Consider the following 18925-nt stretch of genomic DNA (forward strand, 5'->3'; position numbering starts at 1 on the left):
CCCAGTTAGTCCAGCTGGGAAGAATGTGACATTTGGGTATGGGCACGGTACCCTCATCTTCCCCAACTGAATAGACTGCAAATGCACACAGTCGTGACCAAATTTATTGTCTTCCATTGTGCTTTTCTAATGTACAGATATAGCAAACAGTCTTGAATACATATTATCAACTTCTTCCCATTTTGATCAACGAAGTTGGTGTTTTAAAACAAAATTATTTCACATGATGTGGGTGTCGCCTGTTAGGCCAACATTTATTGCCCACCCCTAATCTCCCTTGGGAAGGTGATGGTGAGCTGCCTTCTTGAACCACTGCAGTCCATGTGGTGTAGGAAAACCACAGTGCTGTTAGGGTGGAAGTTCCAGGATTTTGAACCAATGGCAATGAAGAAATGGTGATATATTTTCAAGTCAGGATGATGTTTATCTTAGAGAGGAACTTCTAAGCCACACTCAACTACATCTAGACACCTCTCAAGCCCACCACATGCAAACCCTCCTACAAACAGTGGCAGTTAGCTTTCTCACTCATCCTTATACATAGTAGGCCAGTCACTCTTTTCCAGCATTGCAGCCAAGTCCAAAGCACAACCCAATGGCTAGTGACCATCTATACCACCTCCATCCTGGCTTTTTCGATGATTGGGGATGTCTGCTGTTGCCATCATGTGGGAGGAGAACCATCTCTCTCCCTCTATCCTCAAGCCCCCCCATTCACTGACAGATTGGAGGAGGGTACACCGAGAGTCATCATTAAACTGTGGGACAGTTCCTCTGCCTCTGCCATTGCTGATGGTGTAAGGTTGGTTTTGCTCTCGACAAACCATTGAGCTTCTCTCCTTAGCTTCCAGCAGCTCTCAGTCACTCAAATGCAGTGGGGCCAATCACACCAGTCCCTCTTATAGCTGTTTCCCGTCACCGTCTCACTTTTCTGCGCCCGTTGGCCTTCTCCTCCAGATCCATATCCCCTTTATGCAGGCTGGCATTACAAGAATCCATTTAAACTTCCTTTTGGCAGCACCATTAAGCCTTGGGCTTACCCCTGTGCCCACCACCAACCTGCCCTGAACCGGTCTACAACTGTAAGTCCCACTGGTCAGCCGTTAGTTAACCAGTCTGCACGCTATGACAGTCGGAAGTCATGATTCGGCAGGAAAGAACATTATTCTCATTTTTGCTTCCATCCATGGGGCCCTCACACTGAACATTAAACTCTGTCCGACATTTCAAAAGTTCTTCATTGACTGTAAAGTAAGATGCTATATGAATACAAGTCTTTCCACAAAATAACACAAATACAAAGCAGACACAGTAGATTCAAACAAGCATTGAAGGTAATAAGTTAATTTTCTAGGAGCAAGCCGAATTATCTAGTGGAGGCTCCATAAAGGATTGCAGTGAACAATCTGGAGGAGGGTGGATGAGATAGTCAATGCAACCTCCACCACCCAAAGAACTACCACATGGGAAGAGGTCCAATACCTCAAAAAGGTGGCGAAGGTAACTTAAGGTCGCAGTGCGAAAATACACCTCTACTAATGATCAAGCTTCACTCAGCTCAGAATCTATTGCAGTCTTCATCTCTGAGCACCTGATTATGAGGAAAATGTTGCAAAGGGCAATCTTGCATTCCAAATATCTTAGCACCATTATTCAAAATAACTCACTCAACTCACTTTGCTTGTCACAAGGGCTTTTGCTAATTTCAAGGGAAAGCAATTTTAAGGAACAAGCACCTTTACCTCACCCTCTAAAGAAAAAAATGGTGTATAATCAGTACCACAGAAGATTGACTAGGGAATTTCACATTCACTGAAAATCCTGGGTCCATTGGATAGGGTGGTATTAGATTTAATAGGCAGATGTACAGGAAAGCCTGTAGAAGAGGGCAAGGTTGGCAGTAAGCTGGCAAGGGAAGGTTAGTAAAACTGCATATGGCTCAGGTAATTTAACCTTAATGTGCTTTTTCAAAGTATTGTTACATTGAGTCTAATGCACAGAAACAGTCCATTCGACCCAACTGGTCTATGTGCTGGTGTTTTTGCTGTATGCAATCCCTCACCCGCCTCTCTTCATCCAATCCTATTCACAGATTCTTCAATTCCTTTCTGCCACATGTGCTCAGCAAGCTTCTCCTTAAATGCATCTATGCTGTTCACCTCGACTATTCCTTGTGGTAAAGCATTGCACACTCATCATCATTGGGCAAGGTCAGCTCTCAACCTATACAGCCTTTCCAGAGAAATATATGAAGTATGTTTGTTTTTTCTCCACATTCTCCAGCGCCTCTGTCCTTTTTAATAATATGAAGATCAGAACTGTGCAACAGTGCTCCCAGTGTGGTCTAATCAAGGTTCAATTGAAGGTGAACATCGTTTCTCTGCTTTCCAATTCTGTTCTTCCACAAATGAACTTGTGCTTAGTTTGCTTTTATATGGAATAATTCAACTTTGGTGAATTGTGAATGTATACCTCTAGAACCGTGCCAGGCGTCAAACAGTTTGCGATGCAGCCGGCCCGCTCCGGTAAGCGAAATCAGAATCCCATCGTAGCGTGGCGAGAAAGTAATTATCACCACTTAAGCCCTATTTCCATACAATTAATGGGAGTGACCCCATATCCAACGGCCTCCCATCATTCATCAGCCTCCCCAGCAAATGGTCACGCTGGCGACGATTGGTACTTCTTTTTAAAATCGTGAACCTGGTGGAAGGGCTTCTACAAGGAGCCGAGGAGGTGAGTATCTCACAGGCAAAGAGCCCGGGGGCGCTGTGCTTGCCATCCCAGTGCTCGGTGGGGGGAGGCACCCTCTGGAGGGGTGGGCTGCCATGGAAAAGGAGGTGAGAGGAAAGGGAGGAGGTGCCGAGAGGGCAACAGCACGTGGATTCAGCATGCCAACCCCTGGATCGTGTGTACCTGTACGGCGGCAACCCTAGCCCCTGTCTGCCTGCCCCACTGACTGCTGAGGCCTCTGGCCGTGCAGCTAAAGGCTATTGCCAACAGGTGATTGGCAATCGTGGTTAAGTGAGCACTACACAACCCAAGTGGATTCCTGTGGGTGGGAGGGACATGTAGCATGTGGGAGTCATTGCCTAGCATCCCAATCACACCTTGATACCTGGACACTGCTCGAACACTGCGGGAGGCAACATCACAGATGCAGCCGCCAGCATTCAAACACCCAGGGGATGGGACACCGCTCCAGGGACATGTCCATATCCGGAGGGTGGGTCAGTGCAATGGGCAGGGGAAGATGCCGAGAGAGATGGGCCAAGGGTTTGGAGGTCGGGCTGCATTGCAGACGAAAGTGACAGAGGTGTCACTACTGGTTGTGGTCGAGGGTGTTTTAAGTGTTTTACAATTCCCCAGTCTCCCAATGGTGCCGCACACCCCACTCCACCTCACTCCCTACCAACCCCCCTCTCCCGGTGCCGTCAATGATTTTCGATATGCTTTGCTTTCCTAGCTCTACCTCTGTGTCTAGATGTGTCCCCAGGATGCACATCAGAGGTGGAGGCAGCCAGCTGCTTACCTCATCCTGTGGCCTTCAGTGCCCCTGGTGGGCATCTTCTTGGAGCCCTGTCCTGTGTGCTGACTTTGAGATGCAGCCTCATCAGAGGGGTGGAACTCTGGGGAGCTGATGGCCACTCCTTGGGACATGTCCAGGTTGCCACCCAGTGCCCTCTCCTCCGGGTCAGTGCCCATAGGACCCTGAGGTTCACCTTGAGATGGAGGGGCAGCTGGTTCGAGCCCCAGCTGACCCTGCATCATCTGGCTCTGCCAGCCCTGGCAGCTCCCGGATGCCTGCACCATTGTATCAATACATTTCAGCGATGCTCCACAGTGACTGGGCTATGCTCTACAGCGCCTCGGCAATGCTCACCTGCGACTGGGACAAGTTCCGCAGTGCTACGGCCATTTCCATCTGAGAGCGGGACATGTCCCGCAGAACGTCATCAAGGTCAGCCTGGTACTGGGTCACATCCCCCAGTGAGTCGGACATTCTGCCGAGACCTTCTGCCAAGGCCATCACCAACTGCACAACTTTCACTCAAGGTGCCAAAATCATTCACCAAGCTCTCCACTGCGGTCGCCACCCTAGCAGTGTTGGCCTCAATGCCACTCATTGCCGGCGACATCTCCTGCACCCGTAGCCTCTGGGACTCCTCCAATTGGCAATGGATCTGCTGGAGTGTCGCTGACATCTCCCTCTGAATGGCCCGACCACACCTTAATGTCTCCATCAGCTCCGGGAATACCTCTTCCATAGACTCGGCTGGATCCTGGGATGCAGCAGACTTCCGACTGCTGTCTCACCTGGAGGCTCCTGCCTCCACCTGATGTACATCAGCAGCTGTGTGGTGCTCACCAGATGCCTGACCACTAACATTTCCCACCGTGGTGCGAGTATCTGCGCTGGTGGAGGGTGGGATGACAGCTCTGATGCCTCAATCTTGTCTTTCTCAGAGCTCCCCTCTGAGATGGTCTCATGGAAGGCTGGAGAGGGTGTGAGGGAATGGACATGTGGGGCGTCATTCTCCGACCCCCCAGCGGGTCGGAGAATGGCCGTTGGCCGCCGTGAATTCCGCCCCCGCCGCCCGCCGAAGTCTCCGAAGGGAGAAAAGTCGGCGGGGCGTCAATGGCGCCGCAGGCCTCGGAGAATGGCACGGGTGGGCGCGAGGCAATCGATTTTGGGCCTGTTGATATTCTCCCGTCCGGATGGGCCGAAGTCCCGCCGACGTGATGACGGGTCACGTCGGCGTAAATCAAACCACCTTTCAATCGGCGTCAACCTGTGCTCAAGGTTTACGCCGACCAGCGTGGAGGTGGGTGACGGCCTGGGGGGTTGGCCGCTGGACAGACGATGGCGTGGCCGCAGTCTGAATGTGTGGGGGAGAGGTGTGTGTAGGGTTTTGTGTGTGTGTGCGGCGGGGGAGTGGTTAGAGTGGGCTGGGCTCCGGGGGAGTGCCGGGAGGGGGGATGGGGGGGTTCATGCCGGGGAGGAAGATGGGGGGGTCCGTGCCGGGGAGGAGGATGGGGGGTCCGTGCCGGGGAGGAGGATGGGGGGGTCCGTGCCGGGGAGAAGGATGGGGTCCGTGCCGGGGAGGAGGATGTGGGGGTCCGTGCCGGGGAGGGGGGATGGGGTCCGTGCCGGGGAGGAGGATGGGGGGGTCCGTGCCGGGGAGGAGGATGGGGTCCGTGCCGGGGAGGAGGATTGGGTCCGTGCCGGGGAGGAGGAGGATGGGGTCCGTGCCGGGGAGGGGGGTGCGAGGGCAAGTGAGTTGGTCCACCTGGCCAGGTGCCAGCCTCCAACAGTTGGACCCATGCGGTCCATGCCACCTGGCTGGGGGGAGTAGGGGTATGGGCAATGATGACATGTCATCGTTCCCCCCCACCAGGCCGTCATGTTTTCCGATCAGCCAGCGATGTTGGCCGCCGTGGCGGCAGCCGCTCATGTCTATGTTGCCCTGGATGAGTAGGAGGATGAGGAGCATGCCAGAGAGGCGGCGCAGGCTGCAGCAGAGGGGCAGGCGGCAGCCGCCCAGGCTGGAGGGACACCTGACCGACAGGACGAGGAGGGGGAGGAGGACTTCGTGGCCCCACGGCAACGGAGGCACCCGAGGGCGCCCTGTGTGTACCGGCCCCGGCAGTCATACCAGGACCTCACGGGCCGGGAATGCAGGAGGAGACTCCGGATGAGGCGGGAAACCGTGGCACACATCTGCCACCTGCTGGCACACCTGTCACCGCGTGGCACTGGCGAGGGACACCCTCTCCCGGTGTCCGTCAAGGTTACGGTGGCCCTGAACTTTTATGCAACGGGGTCATTGCAGGCACCGAGTGGGGACCTGTTCGGCATATCGCAGACATCGGTGCACCGGTGCATCCGGGCAGTGACAGACGCCCTATATGCCATGGCGCACCGCTACATCCGCTTCCCTGTGGACCGGGCCAGCCAAGATGCCCGGGCCGTGGGCTTCTCTGCCGTGGCCAGGTTCCCCATGGTCCAGGACGCGATTGATGGGATGCACGTCGCCGTGCGGCCACCTGCAGATAACAGGGCCGTGTTCACCAATAGGAAGGGGACCTATTCGATGAACGTACAGGTGGTCTGCGACCACCGCATGATGATCCTGCACGTCTGCGCCCGTCACCCAGGCAGTGTACACGACTCATATGTGTTGTCGCGGTCATCCATCCCCGGCATGTACGAGGGACGCCATCCCCGGCTGAGGGGCTGGTTGCTAGGCGACAGGGGCTACCCATTGCGATCGTGGCTGATGACGCCTGTGCGGAGGCCACGCAATGAGGCGGAGAACCGCTACAATGATGCCCGTGTAGCGACAAGGGGTGTGATAGAGGGGTGCTTTGGCGTGCTGAAGATGCGTTTCAGGTGCCTGGACCTCTCTGGGGCGCCCTCCAGTATCGGTCAGATAGGGTCGGCCGCATCATTGTGGTGTGCTGCGTCCTGCACAATATAGCCCAGCAGAGGGGCCATGTGCCGCAGGCAGAGGAGGGCAGAGTGGAGGAGCAGCAGGAAGAGGCGCAGTCCTCCCCAGATGAGGGGGATGGGGGCAATGGTCAGGGCAGACGGGCTAGACACGGGCGGGTGGCTGTCCACCGTTTCGGGCTGGGCCAGCACGGGACAGGCTGATAGCCGCCCGCTTCACTGACTAGATGGGCGTGGGAATCGGGTAGTATGGCCACAGACCGCACACCATGGCAACAGCCGACCACCCACACCCCCCACCTATCCACCCACCCAGCACCCTCACCCCCTCCCCAACCCCACCCATCCCACCCGCATGCACACCACCCCCCCATTGCCAATCCACCTGCGGCACAACGGCCGGGCTCACACAGTTGCCGGTGGACGCGTGTCTATCGCAGGCCATGGAGGATGATGGCAACCCGCCCTGCGATGAGCTCCTGGCTCCACATCGTTGGACTATGTCTGACCCATGGCCACAGTACCACCATCCACCCGGACCATCTCTGCATGCGGCTGTGTCACTGCAGCGCACAGTCCCGTCCTCTGCCCGGGGGGATGTTGATGGCGGCCCATGGGAAGGGGCAGACTCACCTGGGGCTGAGGTAAGACCACCCTCACACACACACACTTGCGCTCAACGTACATGACACCCCCGCACGCTTTGGACAGAGCACAAAGGCAGCTTCTGTAGGTGTAACATTGACTTTAATAACCAAAGGAGTTCATGCACGTGCCCTAGCCCCTAAAACTCATCTGTGCCCTGCACCCGTGCCAACTTACTCAGTGTCTAATTGTTTGGCCTTACGGGCCCTTTGACTACGTCTACATGGTTCCCCAGACAGCACAGCAGAACTGGAGGTGGACTCCTGTGATTCCTGCCCTCTGACACGGGATCCCTTTGGCGGCCGTTTCCTGGGGCGCCCTGGCCTAGATGGGCCAGGCTGCGGCCCGGGCGACTGGGATGGTGAGCTGCCAGCCTGTCCTGCCCGTTGCCCACCCGATGCACCTAGGACGGAAGTGGGGGAGTCCGAGGTGTCGCGGTGTTCCGGGACCTCCCCTACAGGCGGACCCGGGACGGACCACAGCACCTCCTCCTCCCTCGGGGTGCCCGATGGCCCCCAGGCCTCTACATGGGTGGGGGATGCGAACGGACTGGCCATCCGACGCCCCCCCGACATCTGGCGCTGCCAGTCCTGGAGGCCCGTGCTGGTATCGACAGGGGTCTGCAGGTTTGCAGCCATGGAGCTCAGGGGATTGGCAAACCCTGTCTGTGACTGTGCGACGCCGGCTCGCACATGGCCAATGGCGCCGATGCCCTCAGCGATGGCCTGCTGAGACTGTGCCATGGCCTGCTGAGACTGGGCCATGGCCTGCAGAGACTGGGCTATGGACTGCTGAGACTGGGCCATGGCGTTGAGCGCCTCTGCCATCTGGCGCTGGCACTGGCTCATGGCCTCCTGTGAGAGGGCAGCCATGTCCTGGGCCACAGACGCCGCCTGCACGGAAAGCCCCAGGCCTCGCAAACCGTTCCCCATGTCTGACACCGTCGCACCCATTGCCTCCACCGCGGACGCCACCCGTGCGGTGTCGGCCTGGGTGGCACGCATGACCGGCACCACTCCCAGCTCCTGGACGCGGGTGGACTCCTCCACCTGCGACTGCAGCCGCCGCAAGCCGGCCGTCACCCTCTTCGCTCGTCTCCGGTTCAATGGTTGCATCGGATCTATGGGTGGGTGTGGTAACTCCAGGTTCCCGGGATCCATCTGGGCGGCAGATGTTCGCTTGTGCTGGGCTTCCCTCTGACCGCCCGGCCCCTCTGCTGCTCCTGCCTCCACCTGCTGTACCGGGACGGCTGTGTTGTGCACACCAGTAAGTGTACCAGACGCCGCATCACTAAAGTGCCCAACCGAGGTGAGTGTTTCTGCGATGGTGGAGGGTGTTGGTGACAGCAGTGGCATTGTGTCGTGCTCTTCGTCCCACTCTGAGTCCATGGCACTTTGGGGTTGGGGTTCGTCTCCACTCATCCACTCTGTGTCACTATCCGGTATTTCGTTTTCCTGGGTAGTGCTGTCCCGGGTAGGGGTGTCCTGGGTAGTGGTGTCCTGGGTAGTGGTGTCCTGGGTAGTGGTGTCCTGGCTCGGCTGTGACGGGGGCCTGTGGCTGCCCCTCTCGTCGCTGGGTGGCACACTCCTGCGTCGTCGCACCCGCACGAGACGGGGGCGTCGTCTCCCTGTTGCTCCAGGTCTCTCCGTCTCCAGTGGTCTCCAAGGGACATCCTGCGGGCGTCACATGCCGGAGGGTCCAGGTCTCTCCGTCTCCCGTGGCCTCCGAGGGGCATCATGCGGGCGTCACATGCCGGAGGGTCCGGGTCTCTCCGTCTCCCGTGGCCTTCGAGGGGCATCATGCGGGCGTCGCATGCCGGAGGGTCTGGGTCTCTCCCGTGGCCCCCGAGGGGCATCATGCGGGCGTCGCATGCTGAAGGGTCCGGGTCTCTCTGTCTCCCGTGGCCTCCGAGGGGCATCATGCGGGCGGTCTGCATCTGCGGGGATGGGTGCCTCGACGTTTGCTCCTGCGATACACAATGAAGCATGCATGGTTAGACACGCAGGCAGTGATCAGGTGATATGGGGGAGGGGGATATAGGGGAGGGGGGATATGGGGATGGGCTGTCGGTGGCTCACTTGCTAGTACGCCCCCGACCTCTGCATCAGCAACCTCCCGGTCCTCAGGTCCGCCAGCCAGTTCTAGGGCCCTTTCCTCGTGTACGGTCAGTGGCCTCTCATCAGCGGGGCCTCCTCCAGTCCTCACATGCTCCCTGGTGTGCTGTGCGCTCTTCTCCTGTGGGGGGTGGTGGCAGGGGTAAAAGGCAACAGTGTTAGGCAGGTATATGAATTCACGCCATCGGTTGCGCGTGTATTGCAGAGGTTAAGGTTAGGGCTGGATTCACTTGGGGAAATGGGGGAAGGCGGATATGGGGGAGGGGGGATATGGGGGAGGGGGGATATGGGGGAGAGGGGATATGGGGGAGGGGGGATATGGGGGATATGGTGGAGGGGGGATATGGGGGAGGGGGGATATGCGGGATATGGGGGAGGGGGGATATGGGGGAGGGGGGATATGGGGAGGGGGGATATGGGGGAATATGGGGGAGGGGGGATATGGGGAGGGGGGATATGGGGGATTTGGATATCGGGCAGGGGGGGAGGCTCACCCTGGCTGCTCTGATGAGGTCGTTCACCTTCTTGTGGCACTGGGTGCCTGTCCGTGGTGTCAGGGCCACAGCGGTGACGGCCTCTGCCACCTCCCTCCACAGACGCCGGCTGTGGCGTGGGGCAACTCTGCGGCTGTGTCCGGGATACAGGGCCTCCCTCCTCTGCTCCACTGCGTCCAGGAGCGCCTCCACATCCCGTGACTGGAACCTCGGGGCTAAGCGGCGGGCGGCCATTCGGTCGGGTGTTCCGGTCGGGTGTTCCGGTCGGGTGGGGGGGAGCAGCGCGTCCTGATGAGCCGTCACGCCGTGCGGCGTGTATGACGCCGCATGGCGTGAACCACGTGAGCAAGCGCGGATCCCGTCACGTCGCTGCTAGCCCATTCCGGGCCGGAGACTTTGCGATGTTTGGGGCGGTGTGATGAAGGTCGGATTTGCGCCGTTTTTGGCGCCGATCGGCGGACTTTGCGCCGATAACGGAGAATTTCGCCCGTGGTCAGTGCGAGGGATTGGTCATTAAGTATGGTAATAACAACTCACGTTTTGACAGGTCCTCCGGGTGGAGCCCAGTGGTTCCTCATCTCTGTGGCATCGCCAACCTCCGGGTGGGTAACCGCCCTGTCCTTGGCCACTCCAGTCACGTCCTCGAAGGAGTGAGGATTGTTAAGTCCGGCACCCCTTTGCCAGTCTCGGCCCTCTCCCGGCGATTGTGGGAGAGCTTTTCCTGAGGGGACACAGAGAGGGCATTATTAGCCACACATTTGATTCACAGTGGTTGGAGGGCGAGGTTGTGAAGGAAGGGTTGGGGGGTTTGAAAGGGGAGGGGGTGAAGGGAGGGTTGGGGGTCACATGGAGAATTCGGGGTTGAATGCTCACGTAGGGGCGGTAAAGTCTCGGCGGAGATACGTGGGTGTACACTCACTTGTGCTGCCCATTGTAGGTTGTTGACCTTTTATCGGCACTGGAGGCCAGTCCTCCTGGTCATACTCCCAGAGCTTACAGCCGCTGCCACCTCATCCCAGGCCGCACCAACTGCCCCTCCAGGACCCTTGGGGGAACAGGACATCTGTCCTGGCCTCCACTGCTAGGAGCCTCCCAGATCTGCATCCCCGAATCTTAGGGCGGTCTCCTTGGCACCATTGTTGCGAGCTGACTGGAGTTAATTGAGCAAGTGCTGCTCGACCATGTTAGCGGGGTAGGTGGTGAGCGGGGTAGGTGGTGATAAACCACATGATCCAGACTTCCCTTTTTAACGATGCAGTCCCTTTAAAAGGGAAACTACACTAACCTACTACAGGCTGCTTTATTATCACTTTGAAATATTCAAGGTCAAGAAAATATCAATCCATGACAAAAAAAGAGATCCCCATTTCATTGATGCCCTCCCCCCTTGGAGACACTGGCCAGACAAATGGCGGTCAAGTAAGCGGCCATGTTTCCACCAAGGAGCAGGAAGCTTTGAGGAATGAACCTCAACAAAATGGGAGCAGGTACAGGCATGTTTAACCTCCAGAGTATAACACCCAGGGCATGACAGCAGTGCTGAAAGAAGTTTAATGACCTCACTCAGGTGGTCAAGATGAGTGAATACATTTGCACACTACCTATCTTTCACACTGCTCAATGTACCACAGCACTCATCTGACTGTACACCGTAATACTCAGAGTGCACCCCTAACATCCACATCATCCCCAATGCACCCCTTCCCTCCCCCCACCACAATCATGCCAGCCGCACACACCCACACCATGAACCGGGACCTCTGGTGGGTGCATTACTGGCAGGTTCCTCCACTCACGGTCCTACTGACAACAGTGGATAGCTGCCAGCCTCTGATTGGTTGGCAGTTCCCTTGGCATGATTTCACTCTTGGTGTCCTTACTACAGAAGAACATAATAAATAGAAGCACAAGTAGACCATATAACCCACTTGTGAGAGTAGTTATTTAGGCGTCTATGGTGCCATTCAGAGAGATGAGCTGCACGGGGTGCAGGTGAGGAAATGGCATCACGATCTCTATTTGTGCCATGGTTATGCTTCTTTGGAAATTAAAACTCTTCAGTTCAGAGAATGCAGTTGGGATGTCCTAGAAGACTATGCTATGTTCAGTGATGAATGTAGCTGCATGGATCTTGTTGTATCTTCTTAAGGTTTCTCACAGGTGTCATGAATCATAGCACAAAATGGTTTGATTTGACTTATTATTGTCACATGTATTAATACACAGTGAAAAGTATTGTTTCTTGCATGTTGTACAAACAATGCATACCGTACATTGGGAAGGAGAGACTGCAGAATATCTTACAGTTATAGCAAGGTGTAGAGAAAAGATCAACTTAATATGAGGTAGGTCCGTTCAAAGGTAGCCGAGGAGCCAACATAACACTCACTTTTGTAGTTCCAATTTTTGAGATACTATAGATTTTAGTTAGAATGACTATTATGGGGGCGTAAACATTAATTTTCATGTTGCTAGGCGACCTGCGTATTAAAGGATTAGAAACTCTTGTGGTTTGCAATGGAATGATATATGTGCACACGAGTCTGGCCATCCACATGGATGATGCCAACGGCATCATTGAATTTGGGGACAAATTTGCTTCCTTCTCATTTTCATGCAGTCCGTCAATCAGGAAAATACGCAAGTTCTGAAGTCCATTGGAAAAGTGAGGGAAGTTGGTGAATAATGCAACAATCACCTGCATCAATCATCAGCAAAACAGTCGCCATATTTTCAGTTCCCACTCTAAACTCTACTCCTTTGCTACCAATTCCATTCCCCCTTCTGCAGCCATTCGAAAGACAACTGGACCTGTGAAATTGCCATATCTTGTTTGCCATAGAGTTTAAACTCCATGTCCTCTCCATCAGCAGGACCTGTGAAATATAATTAACTTCCACACACAGTGAAAAACCATGACCCACATTTTCGTCACTTCTAAACTTCAATTTCTCAAATGTTCTCCCAGTTGGCTTCTGTATTGTCTATAAACTCTAACTTCTCCAAACTCAGCAACCTATATCTCGTCACATTAGATCCCTCGCCTAGATTGATTCCCTGTCCTCTAACGTGGTAAATTTCAAATCTTTATCCACACCCATAAATCCTTCATAATTTCACTCCACCCTTTTTGTGTAGTCTTGTTGAGCCTCATAATCATCTTCAACTGAGGCACCAACTCGAGCTGTGTGAGTCACACTACCATTTAGTTACCTCAGCCTCAGCCTCTGAAAATGAACCTCCTTGTCCCCACCTCACTCTTCCCCGTTTAAAGAACCAAATTCCCAGAAAACAGCTTTTAATGAGATTTCACTTCTGTGTTATGTAAAAGCTTTGTCTGCCCATCTTGTGCCACCCTCCCAGAATTGGCCATGCGACACTTAACAATCAGGTTATCCGCCCAATTACCTACCATATCCTTCCTTCCATCCAGTGTAACAGCATCAGAAAGTATCAATTTATGTTTATTTGCAATATATTGCAGTTAAGTCAAATTCTAAACTGAAAATTAGGCTTACATAGCTACAAGAAAGGATTTGAAATGAACATTCACAATTTAATTTTTGAAAAATATATTTAAAAAAATATAACGTCACCACGGTCCCAGATGACCAAAGGCTGCTTTCTGCTTTGTGGGATGCGGTGACTGGTGGTGATTTAGCCTGAGGGTCACCACAGCTCAGGCAAGGGGCAAGGTTGAGAAGGTGGGGCCTTGGGGCAGCACGGTAGCCCAATGGGTAGCACTGTTGTTTCACAGCTCCTGGGTCCCAGGTTCGATTCCCAGCTTGCGTCACTGTCTGTGTGGAGTCTGCACGTTCCCCCCTTTTCTGCGTGGGTTTCCTCCGGGTGCTCCGGCTTCCTCCCACAAGTCCCGAAGATGTGCTGTTAGGTAATTTGTGTTTTGTTACGTTTCCTTTGTAACATAAGCGGCTTCCTTGTGTTGCATTTGTCAAGGAAGGTCGAGACGTGTAAATAACTTCAACTCATTTATTTACACTATGTACACTTTTATAACTTGAGTTCGACACTACTGCTAATCCTATTATAGCTACCTAACTGACTAACCATCTGCTGTCTTCCACGTGGTGGGTGTGATAATGAATCAACCCTGTGCCTCTCCTCACTGACTGTCTCCACTGGCCAAAAGGGCTGATCATGTGTGTGGTATCCTTTATGTATGGGTTGGTGTAATGCCCCCCTGTGGTCGTGTCACCTACTTGTGTATCGTGAATGTCCATTGGTCGCCTCCTATCTAACTTATCTATTGGTTGAGTGTGTGTGTGTGATGTTTCTGGTGCTCCCTCTCGTGTCTGTCTAGCTTACATGTATTTACAGTGATGCACATCACCACAATTTGGGCATTCTGAATTCTCCCTCTGTGTACCCGAACAGGCGCCGGAATGTGGTGACTAGGGGCTTTTCATAGTAACTTCATTGCAGTGTTAATGTAAGCCTACTTGTGACAATAATAAAGATTATTATTATTATTCATGAATAACCTCAGCCGGTACGGGAATTGAATCTGCACAGCTGGCCTTGCTCTGCATCATAAACCAGCTGTCCAGCAAACTGAGCTAAACCAACCAAAACATGTGTTTAGTTGGCCGCCCCGCCCCCCTCCTCCCCACCCGCCCTCTTCTCTCACCTCCCCCCTCCGCCTCCCCCTCCCCGACCTTCCCCCCCCCGACCTTCCCCCCCCACATCCCGACCTCCCCCTCCCCTCCCCCCTTCCCTCCCCTCCCCTCCCCTCCCCCCCCTCCCTTCCCCCCTCCTCTCCCCCCTCCTCCCCCTCCCCACCCCCTCCTCCTCCCCCCCCTCCCCTCCCCCTCCTCCCCCTCCCCCACCCCCCCTCCCCCTCCCCCTCCCCTCCCCCTCCCCTCCCCTCCCCCTCCCCTCCCCTCCCCCCTCCTCCTCCCCCTCCCCTCCCCCTCCCCCCCTCCCTCCCCTCCCTCCCCCTCCTCCCCCCTCCTCCCCCTCCCCTCCCCCTCCCCTCCCCTCTCCCCTCCTCCCCCTCCCCTCCCCTCTCCCCCTCCTCCCCCTCCCCTCCCCTCTCCCCTCCTCCCCCTCCCCTCCCCCCCATCCCCCCCTCCCCTCCCGCCCCATCCCCCTTCCCCTCCCCCCTCTCCCCTCCCCTCCCCCCTCTCCCCTCCCCCCTCTCCCCTCTCCCCCTCCCCCCCTCCCCCTCCCCCCCATCCCCCCTCACCCCCTCCCCTCCCCCCATCCCCCCCCCTCCCCCCATCCCCCCCTCCCCTCCCCTCCCCCCTCCCCTCACCCTCCCCTCCCCCCCCTCCCCCCCCCTCCCCCCCTCCCCCCTCCCCTCCCCCTCCCCTCTCTCCCCCTCCCCTCCCCCTCCCCACCCCTCCCCCTCCCCTACCCCCCTCCCCTCCCCCTCCCCTCCCCCTCTCCTCCCCCTCCCCTCCCCTCTCTCCCCCTCCCCTCCCCCTCCCCTCTCTCCCCCTCCCCTCCCCTCTCTCCCCCTCCCCTCCCCCTCCCCTCCCCTCTCTCCCCCTCCCCTCCCCCTCCCCCTCCCCTCCCCCCCTCTTCCCCCTACCCCTCCCCCTCCCCCTCCCCTCCCCCTTCCACCCCCCCTCCCCTCCCCTCCCCTCCCTTCCCCCCTCCCCTCCCCTCCCTTCCCCCCTCCCCTCCCCTCCCCTCCCTTCCCTCCCCTCCCCTCCCTTCCCCTCCCCTCCCCTCCCCCCTCTCCTCTCCCCCTCCCCTCCCCTCCCCCCTCTCCTCTCCCCCTCCCCTCCCTTCCCTCCCCTCCCCCCTCCCCCTCCCCTCCCCTCCCTTCCCCCCTCCCCTCCCCCTCCCCCTCCCCTCTCCTCTCCCCCTCCCCTCCCCTCCCTTCCCCCTCCCCTCCCTTCCCCCCTCCCCTCCCCTCCCCTCCCCCCTCCCCTCCCCATTCCCCCTCTCCTCTCCCCCTCCCCTCCCCCTTCCCCCACCCCTCCCCCCTCCCCTCCCCCTTCCCCTTCCCCTCCCCCTCCCCCTCCCCTCCCCCCCTCTCCTCTCCCCCTCCCCTCCTCCTCCCCTCCCCTCCTCCTCCCCTCCCCTCCTCCTCCCCTCCCCTTCCCCCTCCCCTCCCCCCTCCCCCTCCCCCTCCCCTTTCCCCTCCCCCTCCCCCTTCCCCTTCCCTTCCCTCCCCCTTCCCCTCCCCCTCCCCTTCCCCTCCCCCTTCCCTTCCCCTCCCCCTTCCCCTCCCCCTCCCCTCCCCCCTCCCCCTCCCCTCCCCTCTCCCCTCTCCTCTCCCCCTCCCCTCCTCCTCCATCCCCTCTCCCCTCCCCCTCCCCTCCCCCTCTCCCCCCTCCCCATCCCCCCTCCCCTCCCCTCCCCCCCACCCCACATCCCGACCTCCCCCCTCCCCTCCCCCTCCCCCTCCCCCTCTCCTCTCCCCCTCCCCTCCCCCTCCCCTCCTCCTCCCCTCCCCCCATCCCCCTCTCCCCTCCCCATCCCCTCTCCCCGCCCCCTCCCCCTCCCCTCCCCCTCCCCTCCTCCTCCCCTCCCCCATCCCCTCTCCCCCTCCCCCTCCCTCCCCTCCCCTCTCCCCCCTCCCCATCCCCCCTCCCCTCCCCTCCCCCCACCCCACATCCCGACCTCCCCCTCCCCCCTCCCCCCTCCTCCCCCCTCCCCCTCCCCCCCTCCCCCTCCCCTCCCCTCCCCCCTCCCCTCCCCTCCCCCCTCCACTCCCCTCCCCCCCTCCCCCCCCTTGGGCCAACCTTGGGCCACCTGTACACCCCAATACCTGAAGCTAGAGCTGGATAAGCGAAAAGGCAGAAATCCCAAGTTGGCTCCCCTCCCAAGGGGTTAACCGAAAAGTTCCAAGTTCTACTTGTATCCCGAAAAAGAACCAAAGCTCCTCCGTAGCTCCATTATTTCAGAGGTCCACAACATCAAGCAGCAAATCATCACCCTGTGTTCCACCCTTCCCCACTTTATCACCTTCCACTTACCCAAAGCCCTCAAAGCAATAGCTAAGGGTTCAATCACCAATGCAAATAGGAGGGGGGACATTGGACACCCCTTTCATTCCCCCTATTCAATTGGAAGTACCCTGAGCTCAAGGCTTTGTTATGAACACGAGCCGAGGGGACCCTATACAATAACCATATCCACAAAATCAATTTTGGCCCTAGACTGAACCTCACCAAAACTTCAAAACGTACCTCCACTCCACCCTGTCAAATGCCTTCTCGGATCTAAAGACACAATCACCTCCGGCTCACACTCAACGAACGGGGAGAGAACAACTTTCAGCCTCCAAATATTGCCTGGCAATTGCCGACCCTTAACAAAGCCTGCCTGATCCTCCACAACTACCTCAGGGAGACAGGGCTCCAGCCTTATCGCCAACACCTTAGCCAATCGCTTGGTGTCCATGTTTAACAATGAAATAGGTTGGTATGACCCACATTCCTTGGGGTCTTTATCCTTCTTCAACAGAGGGGAAATAAAAGCCTGAGCGGGCAGGGACCCCCGGGACAAAGAATCATTAAACATCTCTACCAGCAATGGGACCAACTGGTCCACAAACGTCTTGTAGAATTCTACAGGAAACCCATCGGGCCCGGGAGCCTTACCTGTTTGCATCGACCCAATACCTATCAATACCTCAGGGCCTCCAACTCTTCCCGCCTCTCATCACCCACCATCGGAATCTCCAACCCAACTAAAAATGTTACCATGTCCAATCCCCCCACCCACCCCCACACCGAGGGCTCAGACCTATAAAGATTCTCGTACAAATCCTCAAACGCAGCATTAACTTTAACCTGGGATGGAAACCAAGCTGCCACTCGAGTCCCTAACCCGAATAATCAAGTTATCATCCACTAACCTAAATAATCAGGCAGGCAGTGGCATAGTGGTATTGTCACTGGACTAGTAAACCAGAGACCCAGTGTAATTCTGGAGACCCAGGTTCCAATCCCGCCACTGCAGATGGTGAAATTTGAATCAATAAAAATCTGGAATTAAAAGTCCAACGATGACCATGAAACCACCGTCCGATTGTCATAAAAACCCATCTGGCTCACTAATGCCCTTTAGGGAAGAAAGTCTGCCGTCCTTACCTGGTCTGGCCTACATGTGACTCCAGATCCACAGCAACATGGTTGACTCTTAACTGTCCCCTAAAAGGCAATTAGGGATGGGCAATAAATGCTGGCTTGGCCTGCGACACCCACATCCCATAAACATTTTTTTTTAAAACTCTGCCGTTCCACCCTTATCTCCCTATCTATATGCATCCTATATGAAATGATCTCTCCTCTAATAACCACCTTCAAGGCTTCCCAAAGCGTGGAGGGCAAGACAGACTCATTAACAATTAATATGAATGGATTTGTTAAATATATATTTTAAGGTTTTACCGAGAAACAAGACAGTCCTCCACATCCTCAAGCTCTCTGTATCACCATTAGGTTCTCTATTACTACCATTCCATGTTAATAAAAGTAAAGCAATTATTGTGGTTGACTCTGATCAGAAGATTAGAGTAAATGTGGATAGTGGTGTAATTAAATCCATAAGTATATAATCCTACCGTAAACAAATTCCAAAGCAAGAATAGCTCTTAATATCAGCTCTTAATTAAGTTCAACTGTTTCTGTGAATGCCTTAACATTTGTTAATACATATGCATTGCCTTACTTTGTTATAGGTGTCATGCCCATAAGGATAATAAGAAATGGAATAAATGTATAAAAAAATATATATATTTTATATATATATATATATATCTGTACCTCCTGGTTACTTTATAAAATTACTTTTTTTGTTTAGAAACGGACAAAAGCTGACTGAAGCCTGACTAAGTATTATTCACACAAAAGGAATTACTAGCCTTCATTAAACAGCGAGGATCTTGGTAATGCCCCCTGAAGATGTGGTAATGCCCCCTATGACTGCAGAGATTAAAATTCCAAGGAAATGCACAAAGACTCTTTACATTTCTAAGGCAGAGCTCTGGCCAATGGCGATGATGCATCTGCAAGGACAAAGGGTCTCTGGAATTCCCTCCCTATGGGTGTGCCTACAGCTCAAGTACTGCAGCAGTTCAAGGGGACAGCTCACCACCACTCTCTGATGGACAATAAATGCTTGCCTAGCTAACGATGCCCATATTTCATAAAATAATTTTTTTAAACTTCTGAAAGCTGTTCTTGGATGAAACATTAACTGTCTCAAAATACCACACCACGATTATATGTCCTCTGTTGAGATCA

Source organism: Scyliorhinus torazame, chromosome 6, assembly GCF_047496885.1.
Source record: "Scyliorhinus torazame isolate Kashiwa2021f chromosome 6, sScyTor2.1, whole genome shotgun sequence".
NCBI lineage: Eukaryota > Metazoa > Chordata > Chondrichthyes > Carcharhiniformes > Scyliorhinidae > Scyliorhinus > Scyliorhinus torazame.